The sequence below is a fragment of the Oryx dammah genome, unplaced genomic scaffold (assembly GCF_014754425.2).
Source record: "Oryx dammah isolate SB20612 unplaced genomic scaffold, SCBI_Odam_1.1 HiC_scaffold_3, whole genome shotgun sequence".
NCBI lineage: Eukaryota > Metazoa > Chordata > Mammalia > Artiodactyla > Bovidae > Oryx > Oryx dammah.
In genome coordinates, this window is record NW_024070187.1 from 90,066,395 (window position 1) to 90,084,323 (window position 17,929).

Sequence of the window (17,929 nt, forward strand, 5' to 3'; positions counted from 1 at the left end):
CAGCAGACCCCTAGCATAGATTTGCCTATCCCTGACTTAAAGATGAGAAAGCTAAGCTGCACTAGTGCTTAGGGTATTCTTTGTCTACAATCTTTCCTTTGCTTCCCATCCTTACTATGTATTATGGTCTAATCTGTGTGTGTCCCCCCCCCCAACAAATTTGTATATTGAAGTCCTAACCCCTAGTACCTCAGAATGTGACTGTATTTGGAGACAGGGTCTTTTCTTTTTAAAAATATTTATTTGGCTGTGTCGGGTAATTGTTGTATTGCCCAGACCGCTCTCTAGTTGTGGCACCCAGGCTCTGGAGTGTGGGGCTCAGCTGCCCCAGAGCATATGGGATCTTAGTTTCCCAACCAAGGATCGAACCCACATACCCTGCACTGGAAGGTGGGTTCTTAACCTCTGGATCACCAAAGATTCCCTGGATACAGGGTCTTTAAAGAGAAATGAAAGGTTAAAGAAGTCATTAGGGTGGGCTGTGATCCAGTATAAAGGATGTCCTTATAAGAAGAAGAGATTAGGAATATAAGTAGCACAAAATAAGGATCATGTGAAGACACAGGAAAAAGACAGCCACATACAAGCCAAGGAGAGAGGCCACAGAAGAAATCAACCTTGCTGACACCTTGATCTTAGACTTCTAGTACCCAACACTGTGAGACAATACATTTCTGTTGCTTAAGTCACCCAGTCTGTGGTTACTGTTATGACACCCCTCACAAACAAATAGAGCACAGTCCCAAACTAATACACCTTGGCCCTTATACTAAGGAGTAACCTTGCCACCCTGCAAACTTCAGGTGTGGCCAAGTGACTTGACTTGATTAACTGAATGTGGATGGAATGGGAATGCCCCAGCTTCAAGCTGAGGCCTTAAAGGCATGGCAAGTTTCCACCAGCCGCCCTCTGCTACCCTGTCCCAGACAGTTGGTGACCCTTCAGCCAAGGCCCTAAAATGGTCATGTGTAGACCAGCCATGGTGCCAGGAGTCCAGCCTAAGTCAGCTGACATAGCTCAGCTCAAATTGCAGCCAACCTGGCCATAAGGAGTAGGAAGTACGTTACTTCCTAACATGTACAAGCTGCTGAGTTTGGAGGGTTGTTTGTTATCCAGCATTACAAGAGAAGCCTGATTAATACTGCACCCAAGGTTAATACATATAAACTTAATATCTAGTAGCTAACTTGTTATTAAAGAAAAACTGCATTTTTTTTTAAGATTTAGCTGATTAAGTTTAGTATTGAGCTAAGACAAGAGATGGTTGAATGGCATCACCAAATCAACAGACAGGAGTTTTAGCCAACACTGGGAGACAGTGAAGAACAGGGAAGCCTACCAGGCTGCAGTCCATGGGATCTCAAAGAGGTGGACACAGCTTAGTGAGTGAACACAGAGATAAGGCATAAAGTTGAGAAGGAAGCACTGTTAAATTGAAGTGAATTAAATAACTACTGCTTTGGAATTGGACTTGATCTGGGTATTGTCTTGGTATTTTTTGGAAAAACTGCTTTTTTAAAGTTAAGATCATTGAGGGGACATATGTATACCTATGGTTGATTCCTGTTGATGTTTGGCAGAAACCAACACAATTTTGTACAGCAATTTTCCTTCAATTAAAAATAAATTCATTTTTTAAAAAGTTAAGATCATTGAGGTGCTTAAGAAAGACAAGATCAGAGACTGCGAATAAATAAACCAGAATGCAAACAGTGACTAACTGCATGTTGGGATCTGAAAGTGAAAGTTGCTCAGTCATGTCCGACTCTTTGAGACCCCATGGACTATACATTCCTTGGAATTCTCCAGGCCAGAATACTGGAGTGGGTACCCGTTCCCTTCTCCAGGGTATCTTCCCAACCCAGGGATCGAACCCAGTCCCCACCATTGCAGGCGGATTCTTTACCAGCTGAGCCACAAGGGAAGCCCAAGAATACTAGAGTGGGTAGTCTATCCCTTCTCCAGTGGATCTTCCCAACCCAGGAATCGAACCAAGGTCTCCTGCATTGCAAGCAGATTCTTTACCAGCTGAGCTGTCAGGGATCTGATAGCTGTTATTTTGATCTGATAGCTGTGGGATCTGCTAAGTTGCTTCAGTCATGTCTGACTCTGTGTGACCCCATAAATGGCAGCCCACCAGGCTCCCCCATCCCTGGGATTCTCCAGGCAAGAACACTGGAGTGGGTTGCCATTTCCTTCTCCAATGCATGAAAGGGAAAAGTGAAAGTGAAGTCACTTAGTTGTATCCGACTCTTTATTTTCTCCTTGACGAGATAATATATTTTCCAAATTTTTATAATGAATAAAAAAAAAACTTAACATTGAGAAAAAAAAATTGGGGGGTGGTGTGCCACACGGCATGTGGGATCTTACTTCCCCAACCAGGGATTAAACCTGTGCCCCCAGCAGTGAAAGTGTGGAGTCCCAACCACTGGACAGCTAGGGAACTCCCAATGTTGAGAAAAAGTTTTAAAAGAAGAGAAGAAAAGGAGATCTACGGATAAAGAGAGTGTAAGACCACTAATGAAACAATAACTAGATTGCATAAGAAGCATCTAATGACATCACCTGAAACCCCTCTAGCGGTGAGGATATGAATCATGATAAACAGACACTGGCCTCAAAACAGGATGGAAACCACGCCCTGTGACACAGCACACCATAGGATGCCAAGTTTTTAGTAGTCCAGGCCTCCAATGTAACAGAAGCGGAGTTGTAAGGGAACTTAATGATATTACTCTAGTATTCAGTGGAAAATATCTCAAGACTCTGCAGGGAAAAACAAAGTGGTGCTGAAATAAAATGCACGCAGAAAACCCAAGCTTGTCAGAGCAAACACAGTCGTCTGGCGGGCTGGAAATCAATTCCTATCCTGAGTCGGCCATGTCATAGGACTGGGGGCTCCTTGTGGTCTGGCACCAGCTGGAACATCTAATCACCTGATTTTTATCCAAACAGCACATTAGTAAAATATTCTTGGCCTTTACTATCGGTACTGATTTACCAATTTGAGGTCAGATTGGTGAGATGGAAAAATTTAAAGAGAAACCACAAAAACCCTTTCCTTCCAAGCTTGGGATCCAGCTCAGACTCACTTGTTGGGGAAACACCCCCCTTCCCTTCCCCCCACCCCTGCCACACACACATTAATCTCTCCCCACCCCAGCCACAGAGCAGCCTAATTGATCATTTTAGGCAGTTTTTTTTTTTTTTTTAAGAGCTTTGTGGTGTTTTATCTTATCTACTAAATGGGAGTCTTAGTTATCTGAGAGGAGCAAGGGAGAGAGTCAGACCCAGAAAGAGAGAGAGGGGGGATAGCAGCTGACAGAGGCTGACCAGATAGAACCCAGAGGCCACAGAAGGACAAGGAAGGGCCTGTGTCCCTTCGTGTCAGAGCCAGGCTCTATACCGTAACTCTATGCGGGAGAGATATAAAGTGCACACACAGCCCCTAGAAACAGCTCAGTTAACACCGAATGAAACCTACCTAAAACTGGTATGTTAACTATGAAAAGTGTAACACGGAAAGAATAATTGTCTCCTAGAGGATTTTGAATTGGAGGCCTGGACTACTAAAACTTGGCATTCTGTGGTGTATCTCCCATAGATACCTTTCAAGTTATCTGCTTCAAATAAAAACCTCTTTTTCTTACCCAGAAATTTCCAGAAAAATGCAGGGCAATGATTTCTCCTCCTTTGTGAAGTCCTTGAGAATCCCCCTTAACTGGATGGGTCATCCATTTTTTTTGAGTCTCATAACATATTATATAGGAATTTCTTAGGGAAAAAAGTGCTCAGGATGGAAAACATCATCTAAAAAACAGGTCAATCAGAAGCAACACGATGCAGGTGATATTAGCAGCCAAAAATGAGAAGTGCAGCTACTCAATATTGGAACATATTAGGTTACCTGTTGGTGCTGACCTACAGAAAAAGAGTAGGGTTTTGTTTTTTCTTTAATCCCCCCCACTCCTCCAGGACAATGCAGGTTTTGGAGAAATATTGGTTCAGTCAACAGAACATAGTAGAAGAAAACTATATTTTCCATCATCTTTGCTTATAAGATGCTGGGAGAGAAGACCACGATGTGGGACAACCAGAGAAGAGCAGAAGAGAGGCATGAACAGTCACAGCCAAAGCCACAGTCAAGGTCCTGTGACAGCAGCTTGACAGCTACAAGTCCAAGGAGCCCTTAAAGGGTACCCAGAGGAAGTGGTTGTCCCCTGCCATTTCAGCCACATTCAGATAAGAAAGAAAAGAAAGAAAGTGAAGTCTCTCAGTCGTGTCCAACTCTTTGTGACTCCATGGATTGTAGCCTACCAGGCTTCTCCGTCCATAGGATTTTCCAGGCAACAGTACTAGAGTGGGTTGCCATTTCCTTGTCCAGGGGATCTTCCCAACCCAGGGATCTAACCAGGGTCTCCCTCATTGTAGGCAGACGCTTTTACCATCTGAGCCATCAGGGAAGATATGAGAAGCCACCACATTCAGATACGAGAAAGCAATTCAGATAGATACATTAGAATCAGAAACACAGAAATCTAGCACCTATTAGTTTCTGTATCTTATTGTTAATCCAGCACCCTAATTTGTGCTTCCCTGAAAAATCTGTACTCTTGCCTGAAAAATTCCATGGACAGAGGAGCCTGGTAGGCCACAGTCCATGGGGTCACAAAAAGTCAGACACAACTGAGCAACTTCACTTTCACTTTTTTCAGCACCCTAAAGAGCTAAGGGGGTTCCCAGGTGGCACTAGCGGTAAAGAACGTGCCTGCCAAGGCAGGAGATGTAAGAGACACAGGTTCAATTCCTGGGTCGGGAAGATCCTCTGGAGGAGGGCACTGCAACCCACTCCAATATTCTTGCCTGGAGAATCCCATCAACAGAGGAGCCTGGCGGGCTACAGTTCATAGACTCACAAAGAGTCAGACAAGACTGAAGTGACTTAGCACACACATACAAAGAGCTAAACGCAGCCAGTTCCTTTTGTGGGTGGGGAAAAAAATCTGTGTCCCTCCATGATCTCTTTTTGGAACAATTATTTAAAGCAATGCTATAACCATGCTTTTCTTGTGAAGTACAGAACTATGCATGCAATGCCTCCAAACACTGTATGTGTGTGTGCCAGGCATTGCAGGTTGGGGATGCCTAGCAACACAGGCGTGCTTTCTGTGTTCCAGGAGTTTACCTTCTATTTGCGTGATGGTGATATACACATGCAAGATAATAAACAATGTAAAAAGTAGCAGGTAATAAATGGCCGATAAGCACACCAAACAGTGGTCTCTGTAGTGTTCAGACAATGAATTCTACAAACTGAGACGGAGAAGGGTAGGGCTTAATGTGAGCCAGGAAGAAGGAATAAAAATTTGGCAAGCAAACAAGTTCATGGGGGTGGATGCCTTCTGGACAGCTGGGGTTGATTCCACTATCCTGTCTGGCTGACAGAGTGAGCCCTTCCTCTGCGCTTGATCTATGTCCATCTCTCCTAGAGCCTTCCATTTAATCAGAAAGAGTGGATATGGAGAATGAGACAATAAAAGATCCAGAGGAGTGATGGTATTAGGTCTGACTGGGCGTGGGTTTTATAGGGAGCAGGAGAGTCATTTAGAGAGGTACGTTAGGGTCACAGAAGTCTAGATTTTATCTGATGTATAAGGAAGGAGTATGGAAGGTTTCTGAGCTGCAGAATACTATCAAGAGCAAAGGGTTGTGTTGTCACTTTATCTCATCCAATCCTCTTAATGGTAGTGCTGGAGAAGACTCTTGAGAGTCCCTTGGACAGCAAAGAGATCAAACCAATCAATCCTGAAGGAATTCAACCCTGAATATTCATTAGAAGGACTGATGTTGAAGCTGAAGTTCCAATACTTTGGTCACCTGATGTGAAGAGTCAAATCATTAGAAAAGACTGGGAAAGATTGAAGACAGGAGGAGAAGGGGGTGACAGAGGAGGAGATGGTTGGATGGCATTATCAACTCAGTGGGTCGAGTTTAGGGAAACTCAGGGAAATAGTGAGGGACAGGGAAGCCTGGTGTGTTGTAGCCCATGGGGTCACAAAGAGTAGTTGGACACGACTTAGTGACTGAACAACAACAATCCTCTTAGTAGTCTTCAAAAGGAAAATCATCTTCCTTGTTTTCCATCTCAGGAAACCAAAGCTCAAAGAGGTTAGGTGACTGCTTGACATCTACTGTACTGGTAGAGAGTGCAGCCTGCCTCTCAGGCCAGGACTCACTGCAAACCTGTGCTCCTGGCAACGCTGAATTTTACCAGGGCCTTGTACACCTGGAAAACAGCAATGGTTCTAGAATCCTTGCTTCTGTGTTCTGGGAAATAGCTGGCTTCAAAGAAACACCCTTCCCCATATGACTTAGAATCACAGATGTCTCTCTTGTTTACCTAAGACAAGGCCAGACGCTGACTCTCCAGGTTCCCATTTTTTGCCTCATAATCAATTAGCTGGACAGCCTGACCCCACTGATCAGTGGCAGCCAAATGCCTGCACGGTGACTACAGTTAGTAACGCTGTGCTGTATACTTGGGGCTTTCCTGGTGGCTCCGTGGTAAAGAATCTGCCTGCAAATGCCAGAGACCTGGGTTCGATCCCTGGGTCATGAAGATCCCCTGGAGAAGGGAATGGCAAGCCACTGCAATGTTCCTGCCTGGAAAATCCTATGGACAGAGGAGCGAGCCTGGTGGGCTACAATCCATGGGGTCGCAAAGAGTCAGACACAACTGAGCACGTACATGCACAGGCCTCAATAAAGCTGGGTAAAAAAATGCTTGTTAATCAGACTTCAGGTTTCTCTCCTTTCCAGCCACAAAAACGCCTTGTAAAAGGAAAAGCCTTCTGGTTAACTCTCAGGGCCCTGAAGATCATACAGTCAGATGTACTCCCAAACGCAAGATCCCCTCCCCCTCCCACCAGGTCCTTTCTCCTTTAGAATAATCCTTCTAAACAGGCTCTCCTTATCAAAGTCAGATTTGTTTTTTATCTGACACTCCTAACTATTGTGCCAGGCTGCCTATTTTGCATTGACACAGGTGAGAGGTACTTTGGAAGCTTACACTGGCACTTCATGGCAAATAGATGGGAAAACAATGGAAACAGTGACAGACTTTATTTTGGGGGCTCCCAAATCACTGCAGATGGTGACTGCAGCCATGAAATTAAGACGCTTGCTCCTTGGAAGAAAAGCTACGAGCAACACAGACAGGATATTAAAAAGCAGAGACATTGCTTTGCCAACAAAGGCCCATCTAGTCAAAGCTATGGTTTTTCCAGTAGTCATATATAGATGTGAGAGCTGGACCATAAAGAAAGCTGAGCACTGAACAACTGATGCTTTTGCACTGTGGTGTTGGAGAAGATTCTTGAGAGTCCCTTGGACTGCAAGGAGATCAAACCAGTCCATCCTAAAGGAAATCAGTCCTGAATATTTATTGGAAGGACTGATGCTGAAGCTGAAGCTCCAATACTTTGGCCACCCGATGCAAAGAACTGACTCATTTGAAAAGACCCTGATGCTGGGAAAGATTGAGGGCAGGAAGAGAAGGGGGTGACAGAGGATGAGATGGTTGGATGGCATCACCAACTTGATGGACATGAGTTTGAGCAAGCTCCGGGAGTTGGTGACGGACAGGGAAGCCTGGTGTGCTGCAGCCCATGGGGTTGCAAAGGGTGGGACATGACCGAGCAACTGAACTAACACTGGCACATGTGGGAAGGAGGGCTTGGCTAAGATTGTTATAAGGATTAAATGAGGCTTAAGCAGAGTGCTTATCTCCAGTCCCACTCGAAATACTCAATAAATGGTGACTGTGATGTTGACTATCACCATCTCCAGATTGGGGATGAGAGGGTTCCAGATTTTGTCTGAAGAAAAGAAAGGAATTGTGTCACTTCCATGAGTCTCCTCAAATACAGACAACCCAACAAATGTTAAACAAAAGAGAAAAGAAAGAAAAAAAATTTTTGGTCACTATCTTCGTAAAATATCCTGCATAAGATTCAGTTAAGGTTGAAATAACAAGGAATTAGCATAAACTTGTAAATAACTAAAATGTTGAACAGGACAAGAATGACTTAGTAAATTATAATAATTCACAGACTAGAGTAGAGAGCAATCATTAGGATTATAAAAACTACTACATAGAAATAAGAAACATGCTCATGATGTCTGTTAACTGGTAAAAGCAGACAATGCAAAATATGTTTAAGTGTGGAAAAAACCAGCAGATAAAATGCAAACATGAAAACGTTAGGGGGGTGATGTGTAGATAATGTTACAATTTCAATCTTTGAGCTATCTTCAAAATCATCAAGCCTTCACTAGATGTCTAATAGCATTCATCTCTATAGAACAAAGTTAGGCGGGGTCTTCCAGTCTCTGTGATGTTTCTCTGCACTAATTGGGTTTTTTTAAACAACAAAAATAAACTACTTCCATAAGCAGAAAAAATAACTGTTCCCTTATACATATTTTTTTTAAGTGAAAAATCTAAGGAACTCAATTCTATAAAATATATTAATTAGACCCCCAAGGGAAGGCAGAAGTGGATACAGAGGACTAATTTCATCTAGCTTTGCCTCTGTCCTTGCAAAACAAAGGCGAGGCTGATGCCTCATCAGCTGTGGTCAGCTCTCCCTCACCAGGGCCAAGGGCCTCCATCCCCCACACTGGGCTTTGCAGTATTGCTCCTCCTACTATTGTCAGGATAGTTGATGTAACACTCTATTCCTGGCCAGCTTTTTCTGACAAGATATGGATGCTCACTCATTTCAGAGTGAGAAAGGACTTGCTGTGGTAACATGGACAGACCTAGAGTTTATCACACTAAGCGAAATAAGTCAGAGAAAGATAAACATATAATTTCACTTATACACGGAATATAAAAAGTGATGCAAGTGAACTTATTTACAAAACAGAAGCAGACTCATAGAAATAGAAATTTACGGTTAGCAAAGAGCAGGGCGGGAATGGAGAGGGATAAACTGGAAGTATGGGATTAACAGACGTACGCTTGTCTATATAAAAAACATATACAAGGAGGACTAACTGTATAGCACAGGAACTATATGCAATATTTTGTAATAAGCTATAATGGAAAAGAGCTGAAAAAAGAATATGTATATGTATATACACACATACTGAATCACTTTGCTGTACACCTGAAACTAACACAATACTATAAATCAACTACACTTCAATAGGAAAAAAAGATTTGCAGCCTCATTTATTTATTAAAGTAAAGAAAATAATCTCAGAATTATCCATGCCCAAAGAGCCAGTCAGTGTGAGTGAACAGATGGTAAACTGCCTGAGTTTATCTTGCCTGGTTTGTATCCAGTTTAGGTAAAAAAAAAAAAAAAAAAACAGTCTGAAGACAAGAGGAAGAGTTCCCAGAAAGAAGGCAGGCAAAATCGTTCTCAGAAGAGAGGGTAAAACTGGCTGTTCTCATGACAGTCTGACTTGAACTTACTTCTACAAGTTTCAAGTTGATGACAAAGTTTCAGGATGGAAGTAAATATCTGGTCGACTGGAGTCCTTCACTAAGCAAACCAAATAAAAACCTAACAACAGCAACAACAAAAACACCAATGCCTGACAGCTTGCCAGAGCCACACTGACAGCAGGTGGTCTTACAATCAGGACTTCTTCTCTCTGTAGACCTCCACCCCCACTCCCGGTCTCTCGCCGGTCACTCTTAGCTGAGTCAACATCCTTACAAGCCTCACACCATCTTTGACTTTCAATCCACTCAAATTTTGCTCTCAAGAGTATCGGTTTTTCCTGTACCTTTTTTTTTGTTTGTTTTGGCCATGCCCTCAGTAGTAAAAGTGGAGAGTCCTAACCACTGGACCTCCAGGGAATTCCCTCCTGCACCTTTAATGCGTCCCCTGGCGCCCGACCTCCCCACTCACAATGGCCCGCAAGGAACCTAGTGTACACTGTAAATCCCAGAGTAGATGGTGTGGGGGGTGTGTGTGTGTGTACACACTAAGTAGAGAAGAGGAATGAGAGAACAGAAGGCAGTTTATAAATACAGCTGCCAACGTTTCTAAAACAGTTGCTTCTTTATTTTTATCTCCTTCCCTGATGTTCAATTCAGAGAAGGACAATTATCATTACTACCAGGCTGCTACTGACTCAAAGTCTCCAGGAGGCAGGTGCTCTGCTGGGCATTATGGACACTTTAAGCCTTCCATTGGCCCCACAAGGTAAGAATTCCCATTTTGTGGGTAAGGAAATGGGGGCACCAGCTTTCCCAGACTCATAGAGCCAGTTGAGTCAAGTCAAATCCCACCAAGTCTAGGTCTGTGGGTTTGCAAAGTCCATGCTTGACCATTCTAGGAGCTGCTACCCCATCACACTTCCAGAGTACAGCTGCCAGATTTAGTGAATAAAAACACAGGATGCCCAAGGATATCCCAAATATTGCATGCATGTGTGCCAAGCTTCAGTCGTGTCCAACTCTGTGCGACACTATGGACTGTAACCTGCCAGGCTCCTCTGTCCATGGGATTTCCCAGGCAGGAATACTGGAGTGGGGTGCCATGCCTTCCTCCAGGGCATCGTTCTGACCCATGGACCGAAGCCACATCTCTTATGGTTCCTGCATTGGCAGGAGGGTTCTTTACCACTAGTGCCACCTGGAAAGCCCAAAATATTGCACAGGCTATGTCAAAAATGCTTTAATTCTTAGGATGCAATGCTGAAGGATTCAGGGGCAAAGTGTTGTAATATCTGCAACTTGCATTCAAAAAATTCAAGAAAGAGTATACAAGAGAAAGATGAAGTCAGCACAGCAGGATGCTAACAACTGATAAACTGAAGAGAATCAAAATATTGCATAGACATACTCACTAAAATATTACTTGAAGTTTATCTGAAATTCAAATTTAACTAGGCATCCTGAATTTTATCTGGCAACCTACCCCAGAAAGACCATGAAACTGTGGAGAAACCATCACTTGGACTCCAGGACCTCCCTGGGCCACTAGATAACCCTGCAACCAGCAGAGTCTTCCACTTATGCTAAATTAAAAATCAGCATAAGGTTCCAAATCAGTTTTACCATGTGACTTCGGATAGTGCAGAACATGATGAATTTTTCTAGGTGTAATGTGGTACTACTACCATCAGAAGAAATATTGGAAGGACTTCCCTGGTGGTCCAGTGGTTAAGAATCTACTTGCCAACGCAGGGGACATGGGTTTGATCCCTGGTCTGGGAATTAAGATCCCACATGCCTCAGAGCAACTAAGCCTGGACACCACAACTACTGAGCCCACGTGCCCTAGAGCCCGTGTTCTGCAACAAGAGAAGCCACTGGAATGAGAAGCCTGCACACCACATCTAGAGAGTAGTCCCCACTCACGGCACCTAGAGAATGCCAGCGTGCAGCAACAAAAACCCAAACCAGCCAAAAATAAAATACATAAATAAATATTCAAAAACGAGAACTATTGTAAAGATGATTGAGTTATGTGGTCAATCTGCCATGTCAAAGCCAGGTTAATCATCTGGACTGAAAAACCCACCTTTCAGTTAATTTGCCAATATGTATATACTGAGAGCTTTGTTTGTGTCCAACAAGCATAAGCCCTGTTTCAAGAAGACATTTAGATAAGGACGTAACACTGACATGCATGTAACAGTGAACATTCATGGGCAAGGCCCAAAGAAGGGCTATGCCTGAAATTACTGGGATAATATCAGTTGTATGGGTCCATGGGTTTGCCTGATGGCTCAGACAGTCAAGAATCTGCCTGCAATGTGGGAGACCTGGATTTGATCCCTGGGTTGGGAAGATCCCCTGGAGGAGGGCATGGCAACCCACTCCAGTATTCTTGCCTGGAGAATTCCATGGACAGAGGAGCCTGGCAGGCTACAGTCCATGGGGTCACAAAGAGTTGGACATGACTGAGGGACCTACACTTTCATCCTAAAATTCCCATCTGGATACCTTGCAGGCTGCTCAACATCAACGTGACCAAAAAAGGGGCTCATGATTTCTCCCCTAATCACTCAGTCCTACTGATGAGAAGAGTCCTACCTCCTCCTCTTCTCCATTTCTTTTCCTGTGCCTATCCCATCACTGGGCTTCCCTGGTGGCTCAGACAGTAAAGAATCTGCCTGCAATGCAGGAGACCTGGGTTCGATCCCTGGGTCGGGCAGTTTCCATGGAGAAGCAAATGCCAACTCACTCCAGTATTCTGGCCTGGAGAATTTCATGGACTCAGGAGCCTGGCGGGCTACAGCCCATTGGGTTGCATAGAGTTGGACATGATGGAGTGACTAACACTTTCACTTTCATCTCATTACTGGCCAGGACTGCATTAATATGGTTCAGTGTTAGGTAGTCTCTCAACTGGTGCCCTTTTCTCCAGCTTTGCCCCTTTCAAAGGTGTTATCTATATCAGCTTCCAGAGAGTTCCATCAAAAGTGCCTATCAGGGCAGACACTCTCCCCACTGCTAAAAGGATAAACTCTGAGGTCCTGATGCAGCCCAAGACATCAGTCCATGGGACCTGACTCAGCCCATCACCTGTTCCCTTTAAGAACCAGCAACATGGAGTGTTTCACCTTCTCCCAGGTGTGACTGGATTAGCTGCCTCTGCTGAGAGGTGTTAGTTGCTCAGTCATGTCTGACTCTTTGTGACCTCATGGACTGTAGCCCACCAGGCTCTTCTGTCCATGGAATTCTCCAGGCAAGTGGGTTGCCATTTTCTTCTCCAGGCGATCTTCCCAACCCAGGGACTGAACCTGGGTCCCCTGCATTGCAGGCAGATTCTTTACTGTCTGAGCCACCAGGGAAGCCCACGACTTGGTACAGCCACAAGACACAACACATCCATAGCAGCCTGATGGAGATCTTTCGGGAAAGCAGCAGAAGGATGGCTGAGGAACCAGCTGTCCTGATAAAAGCTACATGCAGATGATAAGAATAAGCCCTCAGGGAACTGCGTTGGGCTTTAATGCAAGTAACTTAATATTTTCAGAAACTTTCGGGCCTCAAGAGCACTGCTGCTTGTACTTTTAGTTCAACAAAGTGCTACTTAATAATTAAACACAAACTCAGTATCCACATTGCCATCTACAGAGTCTAAATTTACCTGGAGATAATGCAGACCAACTTTGAGAAAACCTGATCTAATAGTGTGTGGAAGATTCTCATTGGATTCCACATTAATAAAATTCACCAAATATCAAAACACCAGTTGGTTGGCATTATTTTTAAAATTTCTCCCTGAAATCAAGCAAACCCAGGGCAGATTCTTGGAGTAATGTAAGTAATTTGTACTATTTATCTTTCTAAATACTCTGTTGAGGTAAAAGAAATACGCTGCCATTAACATTTTACCCTTATTCTCTGACCTTATTTTTAACTTAGGAACAAAAGCATTGGTTTTCTTTTTCTTTTTTTTTTTTCTTTTATGTCATTGTTATTGAACTCATTTTGCTTTAATTGCAACTCCAATAATTGCAGCTAATGAGATCTGACAGTTGAGGCTCCAATGTCAGTTTATGTGTCAGCTGCTGCTCTGTCTATAAGTCACAATTAGGACAAGAGGGTAGAACAGTTACCATGTAGAACAGTTACCGTGAAAAAGCTCCTGCTACAAAACACCCAGTAGAATACTTTGTAAATACTTCCAGGTAATTTCAAATGTGAACCCAAGGTCGAGAACTGCCAGCCTAAAGGGAGAAAAATCAGCCACCAGATAGGAACTTAATCAAAAGGATGAGGTGAAGAGTGGGGAGATATCCGTGGATTCTGGCAGGGGATGGGGGTGGGGAGATGTAGGAACAGTTGAATGAGTAGATGAAAAACAGGATTTTAAGATGGGAATAAATAAGAAGTGTGGCCATGGCAATAATGCCAGGTTCTCTGTATATCTTGTAGAGTCAGTCTTATTATTTTACAACCTGTTTGGTTGTGACTATATCTCTCAAAGATGAAATAAGGGATGTTTCCCTCACCTGTTTATATCTGCATCTCCTATTCCTTCCATTACTGTGGATTATCAGAAGAATCATATTAGAAGCAATATCCTTAAAATGGGACTTGCAAGAGTAATGATGACATTCCTGTAACAAGGAAGCAAGGCATTCTGTCTTGCTTTCTTTAGAAAGAATGTAAAATTCTGAAGTTAAAGGAGCCACGTGGGGAAGGTCAAGGAATGAAGCAGGTACAGGTGTCTGTGCATGTTTGCACGCCAAACCCTAGTATTAATATTCACTTCTACACAGAAATATGCCCTCTCCCATTTTTGTTAAATGCATGTTAAGTTCTTCAATACTGGAAGAATCAACCCTGAATATACATTGGAAGGACTGATGCTGAAGCTGAAGCTCCAATACTTTGGCCACCTGCTGCAAAGAGCCAACTCATTAGAAAAGACCCTGATGCTGGGAAAGATTGAAGGCAGGAGGAGAAGGGGGTGACAGAGAATGAGCTGGTTGGATAGCATCACTGACTAAATGGACATGAGTTTGAGCAAACTCCAGGAAATGGTGAAGGACAGGGAAGTCTGGTGTGCTGCAGTCCATGGGGTCACAAAGAGTCAGATGCAACTGAGTAGCTGAACAACGAATGACCTCTTCAGGCTATCTTTTCATTTTCCTTCTTGTGGTAAAAAGCATCAGATACAAACAGATATTTCTCCACTCTGTGAAAGACAGCAGAGCAAACCCCATGACAAAGGGCACCTTCCCTGGACCCTGGGGTCGGGGACAACAGGAGTGTAACGGCGGTGGGGGCAGGGAGGGAGGTCCTGTCTGAAGGGCAGCCTCCATTCTGCCCAGCTGCTGTCACCCAGACTGTGACGGGGCCAGTACTGCAAAAGACCCACATTCGGGAAATCCAAAAAAGAGGGGATAGATGTGTACGTACAGCGGATTCACTTTGCTGCACAGCAGAAACTAACTCAACATCGTAAAGCAACTATGCTTGCTGTTGTTTAGTCTCTGTCGTATCCGACTGTCTGTGACCCCATGGACTATAGCCCTCCAGCCTCCTCTGTCCATGGGATTTTCCAGGCAAGAATACTGGAGTGGTTGCCATTTCCTTCTCCAGGGGATCCTCCTGACTGAGGGATCAAACTTCTATCTCCTGCATTACAGGCAGATTCTTTATCACTGAGCCACTGGGGAATCCCACAAAAGCAACTACAGTCCAATAAAAATTAATCAAAACGAACAACCAAAAAAACCCAAATGGTCACATGTTCCCAGAGAAGCTGGAAAGCTGGATTATTCAGCGAAATTTCCAGATTTTAAAGGTATAAACTATTAGTAAGGCAAACGCGACCACTGGAACAAAAATGTGTAGCATAATAACAATATATAACCAAAATCATCCTGAAGATGTTAAGTTCTCATCTCTCCACTCATCCACATGACGTTTAATAACTATCTATTTTGTATGACATTCATTTAACAGGTTGAGAAGATGATACAAAGCTACATATGGCCGGACCCCTACCTTCAAAGAGAACTTTGGGGCTAGCTTTAAATACTGAATTATGTCCTGTGGATAGAGAATCTTTAGCAGGGCTGAGGCTAGAGGGGTATTATTGAAAAATTCAATTATGGAGCTGCTAATGTTCTGGTCTGGTTTGATTAACACACAGGAAAAGACAGGAGATTCCCTGAACCTGATTCACTGATGGCCCAAACCCACTGTTCTTCACGCTGGACCCATGAGGACACCAAACAAACATATAAATGTATAACAAAAGTAAACAAGACCCTGGTGGCCTGAAAACATTAAAAACATAGTTCCCAAAGTAGCCTTACAGAAATAAAGCAGGTATATTATGTCATTTTAAAAATTCTAAAAGTCAACAAAATTAATTAAATGAAAACCAGATCAGTAGTTCTCAAAGGGTGGTCTGAGGACCCCTGAGGGGCCCCAAGATGCTCTCAGGGATTCCTCATGGTCAAAACTATTTCTGTAATAACATTAACTATCTGCCCTTTTCACTCTCACTTTTTCATGAGCGTATAGTGGAACTTTCTAAAGGTTACACAGGTTGTAATGATGTCATTGCTCTGACAGCTAATGAAATACGTGCTCAGGTATACTTGTATTTTGGCTTCCCAGGTGGCACAAGTGGTAAAGACCCCGCCTGTCAATGCAGGAGATGAAAGAGATGGGGGTTCGAGCCCTGGGTCAGGAAAATCCTCTGGAGGAGGGCATGGCATCCCACCCCAGTGTTCTCACCTTGAGAATCCCATGAACAGAGAAGCCTGATGGGCTACAGTCCATGGGGTCACAGAGTTGGATACAACCAAAGGGACTTAGCATGCACATACTTGTGTTTTAAAAATGTATCAGTTTTAATTTCTAATATTATAAATATTGATAGATGTAACCAATAGAAACATAAGTTCTTTGGTGTCTTCAATAATCCTTAAGAGAATAAAGGCATCTGAGTCCCAGAATTCTGAATTAGATTATAAATTCCATAAGGGTAGGGACTCTGTCTCATTTACTATCGTACCCATAGGTCTCAGCACACTGCCTCACAAAGGATTCATACTTGGTAAATATTTCCTAAATAAATGGATGACTGCCAAAGAATGTACCTAAAAGTGCTTTTGGATATAGAGAGCGAACACTGAAAGTAGCCTTTATTTTTCTCAGTTGCTTTTGACTAGCTACCAGCTTTGATAAAAAATGGTTGCTTCATGTAATACGTCATGGATATAGACTATGTATCTTGATGATATAGACCATAAATGCCTAATCACTTGGCCAATATCATGTGTTTTCATTAATGATTTTATAATCCCACCTGCTGATTCTTCCCTGGCAAACAAGCGAGTGTCTAGCAGAACAGATGGCCCCTTCACCATGGCTTGACAGTGAAACAAGAAAGCAAAAAACAGTTCTCATAAGCAAAGACCTTCCCCTCCCTCCCAAAAGATATTTTCTTTGATGTAAACCTGCAGAATAGTAGTAATTACTAAGAATAATAGCCCCAACTAGAATTATCAACTCTTTTGTATGCTAGTCATGCCAGTTGGAATTAAAAATAAATACAGGGTGAGAATAGAAGCATCCCATTTCTGTAAAGTATATGTGCCACTATAATGCACAAAGAAAAAATGTGGGTTAATCAACAGTATATTTAACAGTGGTTTCTTTGTTTCTCTTTTTTTTCTTTGTTGTCTCTGACTTTTTACAATGGCGTATATATGTCTTTACCAGAAAAACAGGCAAAAATTAAGAATAAAATACAGGGATGTCCCTGGTAGTCCAGTGGTTAAGAACCTGCCTTGCAATGCAGGAGACATGGGTTCCATCCCTGGTCCAGGAGGATTCCACACGGCGTGGACCAACTAAACCCATGTGCCACAACTATCAAGCGTGCGTGCCCTAGAGCCTGTGCTCTGCAATAAGAGAAGACACTGTAATGAGAAGCCTGTACACCACACTGAAGAGTAGCCTCCCACACACCACAACTAGAGAAAGCCCACACATAGCAACGAAGACCCAGTGCAGGCAAAAATAAATAATTAATTTCTTTTTAAACAATAAAACACACACAAAAAAAGAATTGCCATCTCAAGGAGTGAAGACATGGATTAACAGAATCAGTCTCAGTTTTGACCTGGGTGCTAGTCCCAGGGACTCTGATTCAGCATGGCTGGTGGGGTCTGGGTTTTTTCCATAAGTGATTCTGATGTGGTTCCCTAGAGTCCAGGAAAAACACTGAGAACAACTTACTCCCTTCTCTTAACCTTTAGTACTCCATACACCCACAGTCACCATGAATTAGTAAGATGCTGAAAGAAACATCATAAGATTTTGATATCACCAGATCACATTTCCAAAAGCCAAGGAGAAGTTGGATGATTTTGTTGAGGAGTTAAAGACTCCGGCAAGGATATGGCCTCTCTTTATAGAGCT

General features: G+C 43.2%; 1 protein-coding gene across 1 annotated transcript in view; it reads right to left on the minus strand.

The window, feature by feature from the left end:
- The window catches only part of SCARB2 (scavenger receptor class B member 2), an 80,475-nt gene that overhangs the window by 56,545 nt on the left and 6,001 nt on the right, over positions 1-17,929 (minus strand). The window lies entirely within an intron of this gene.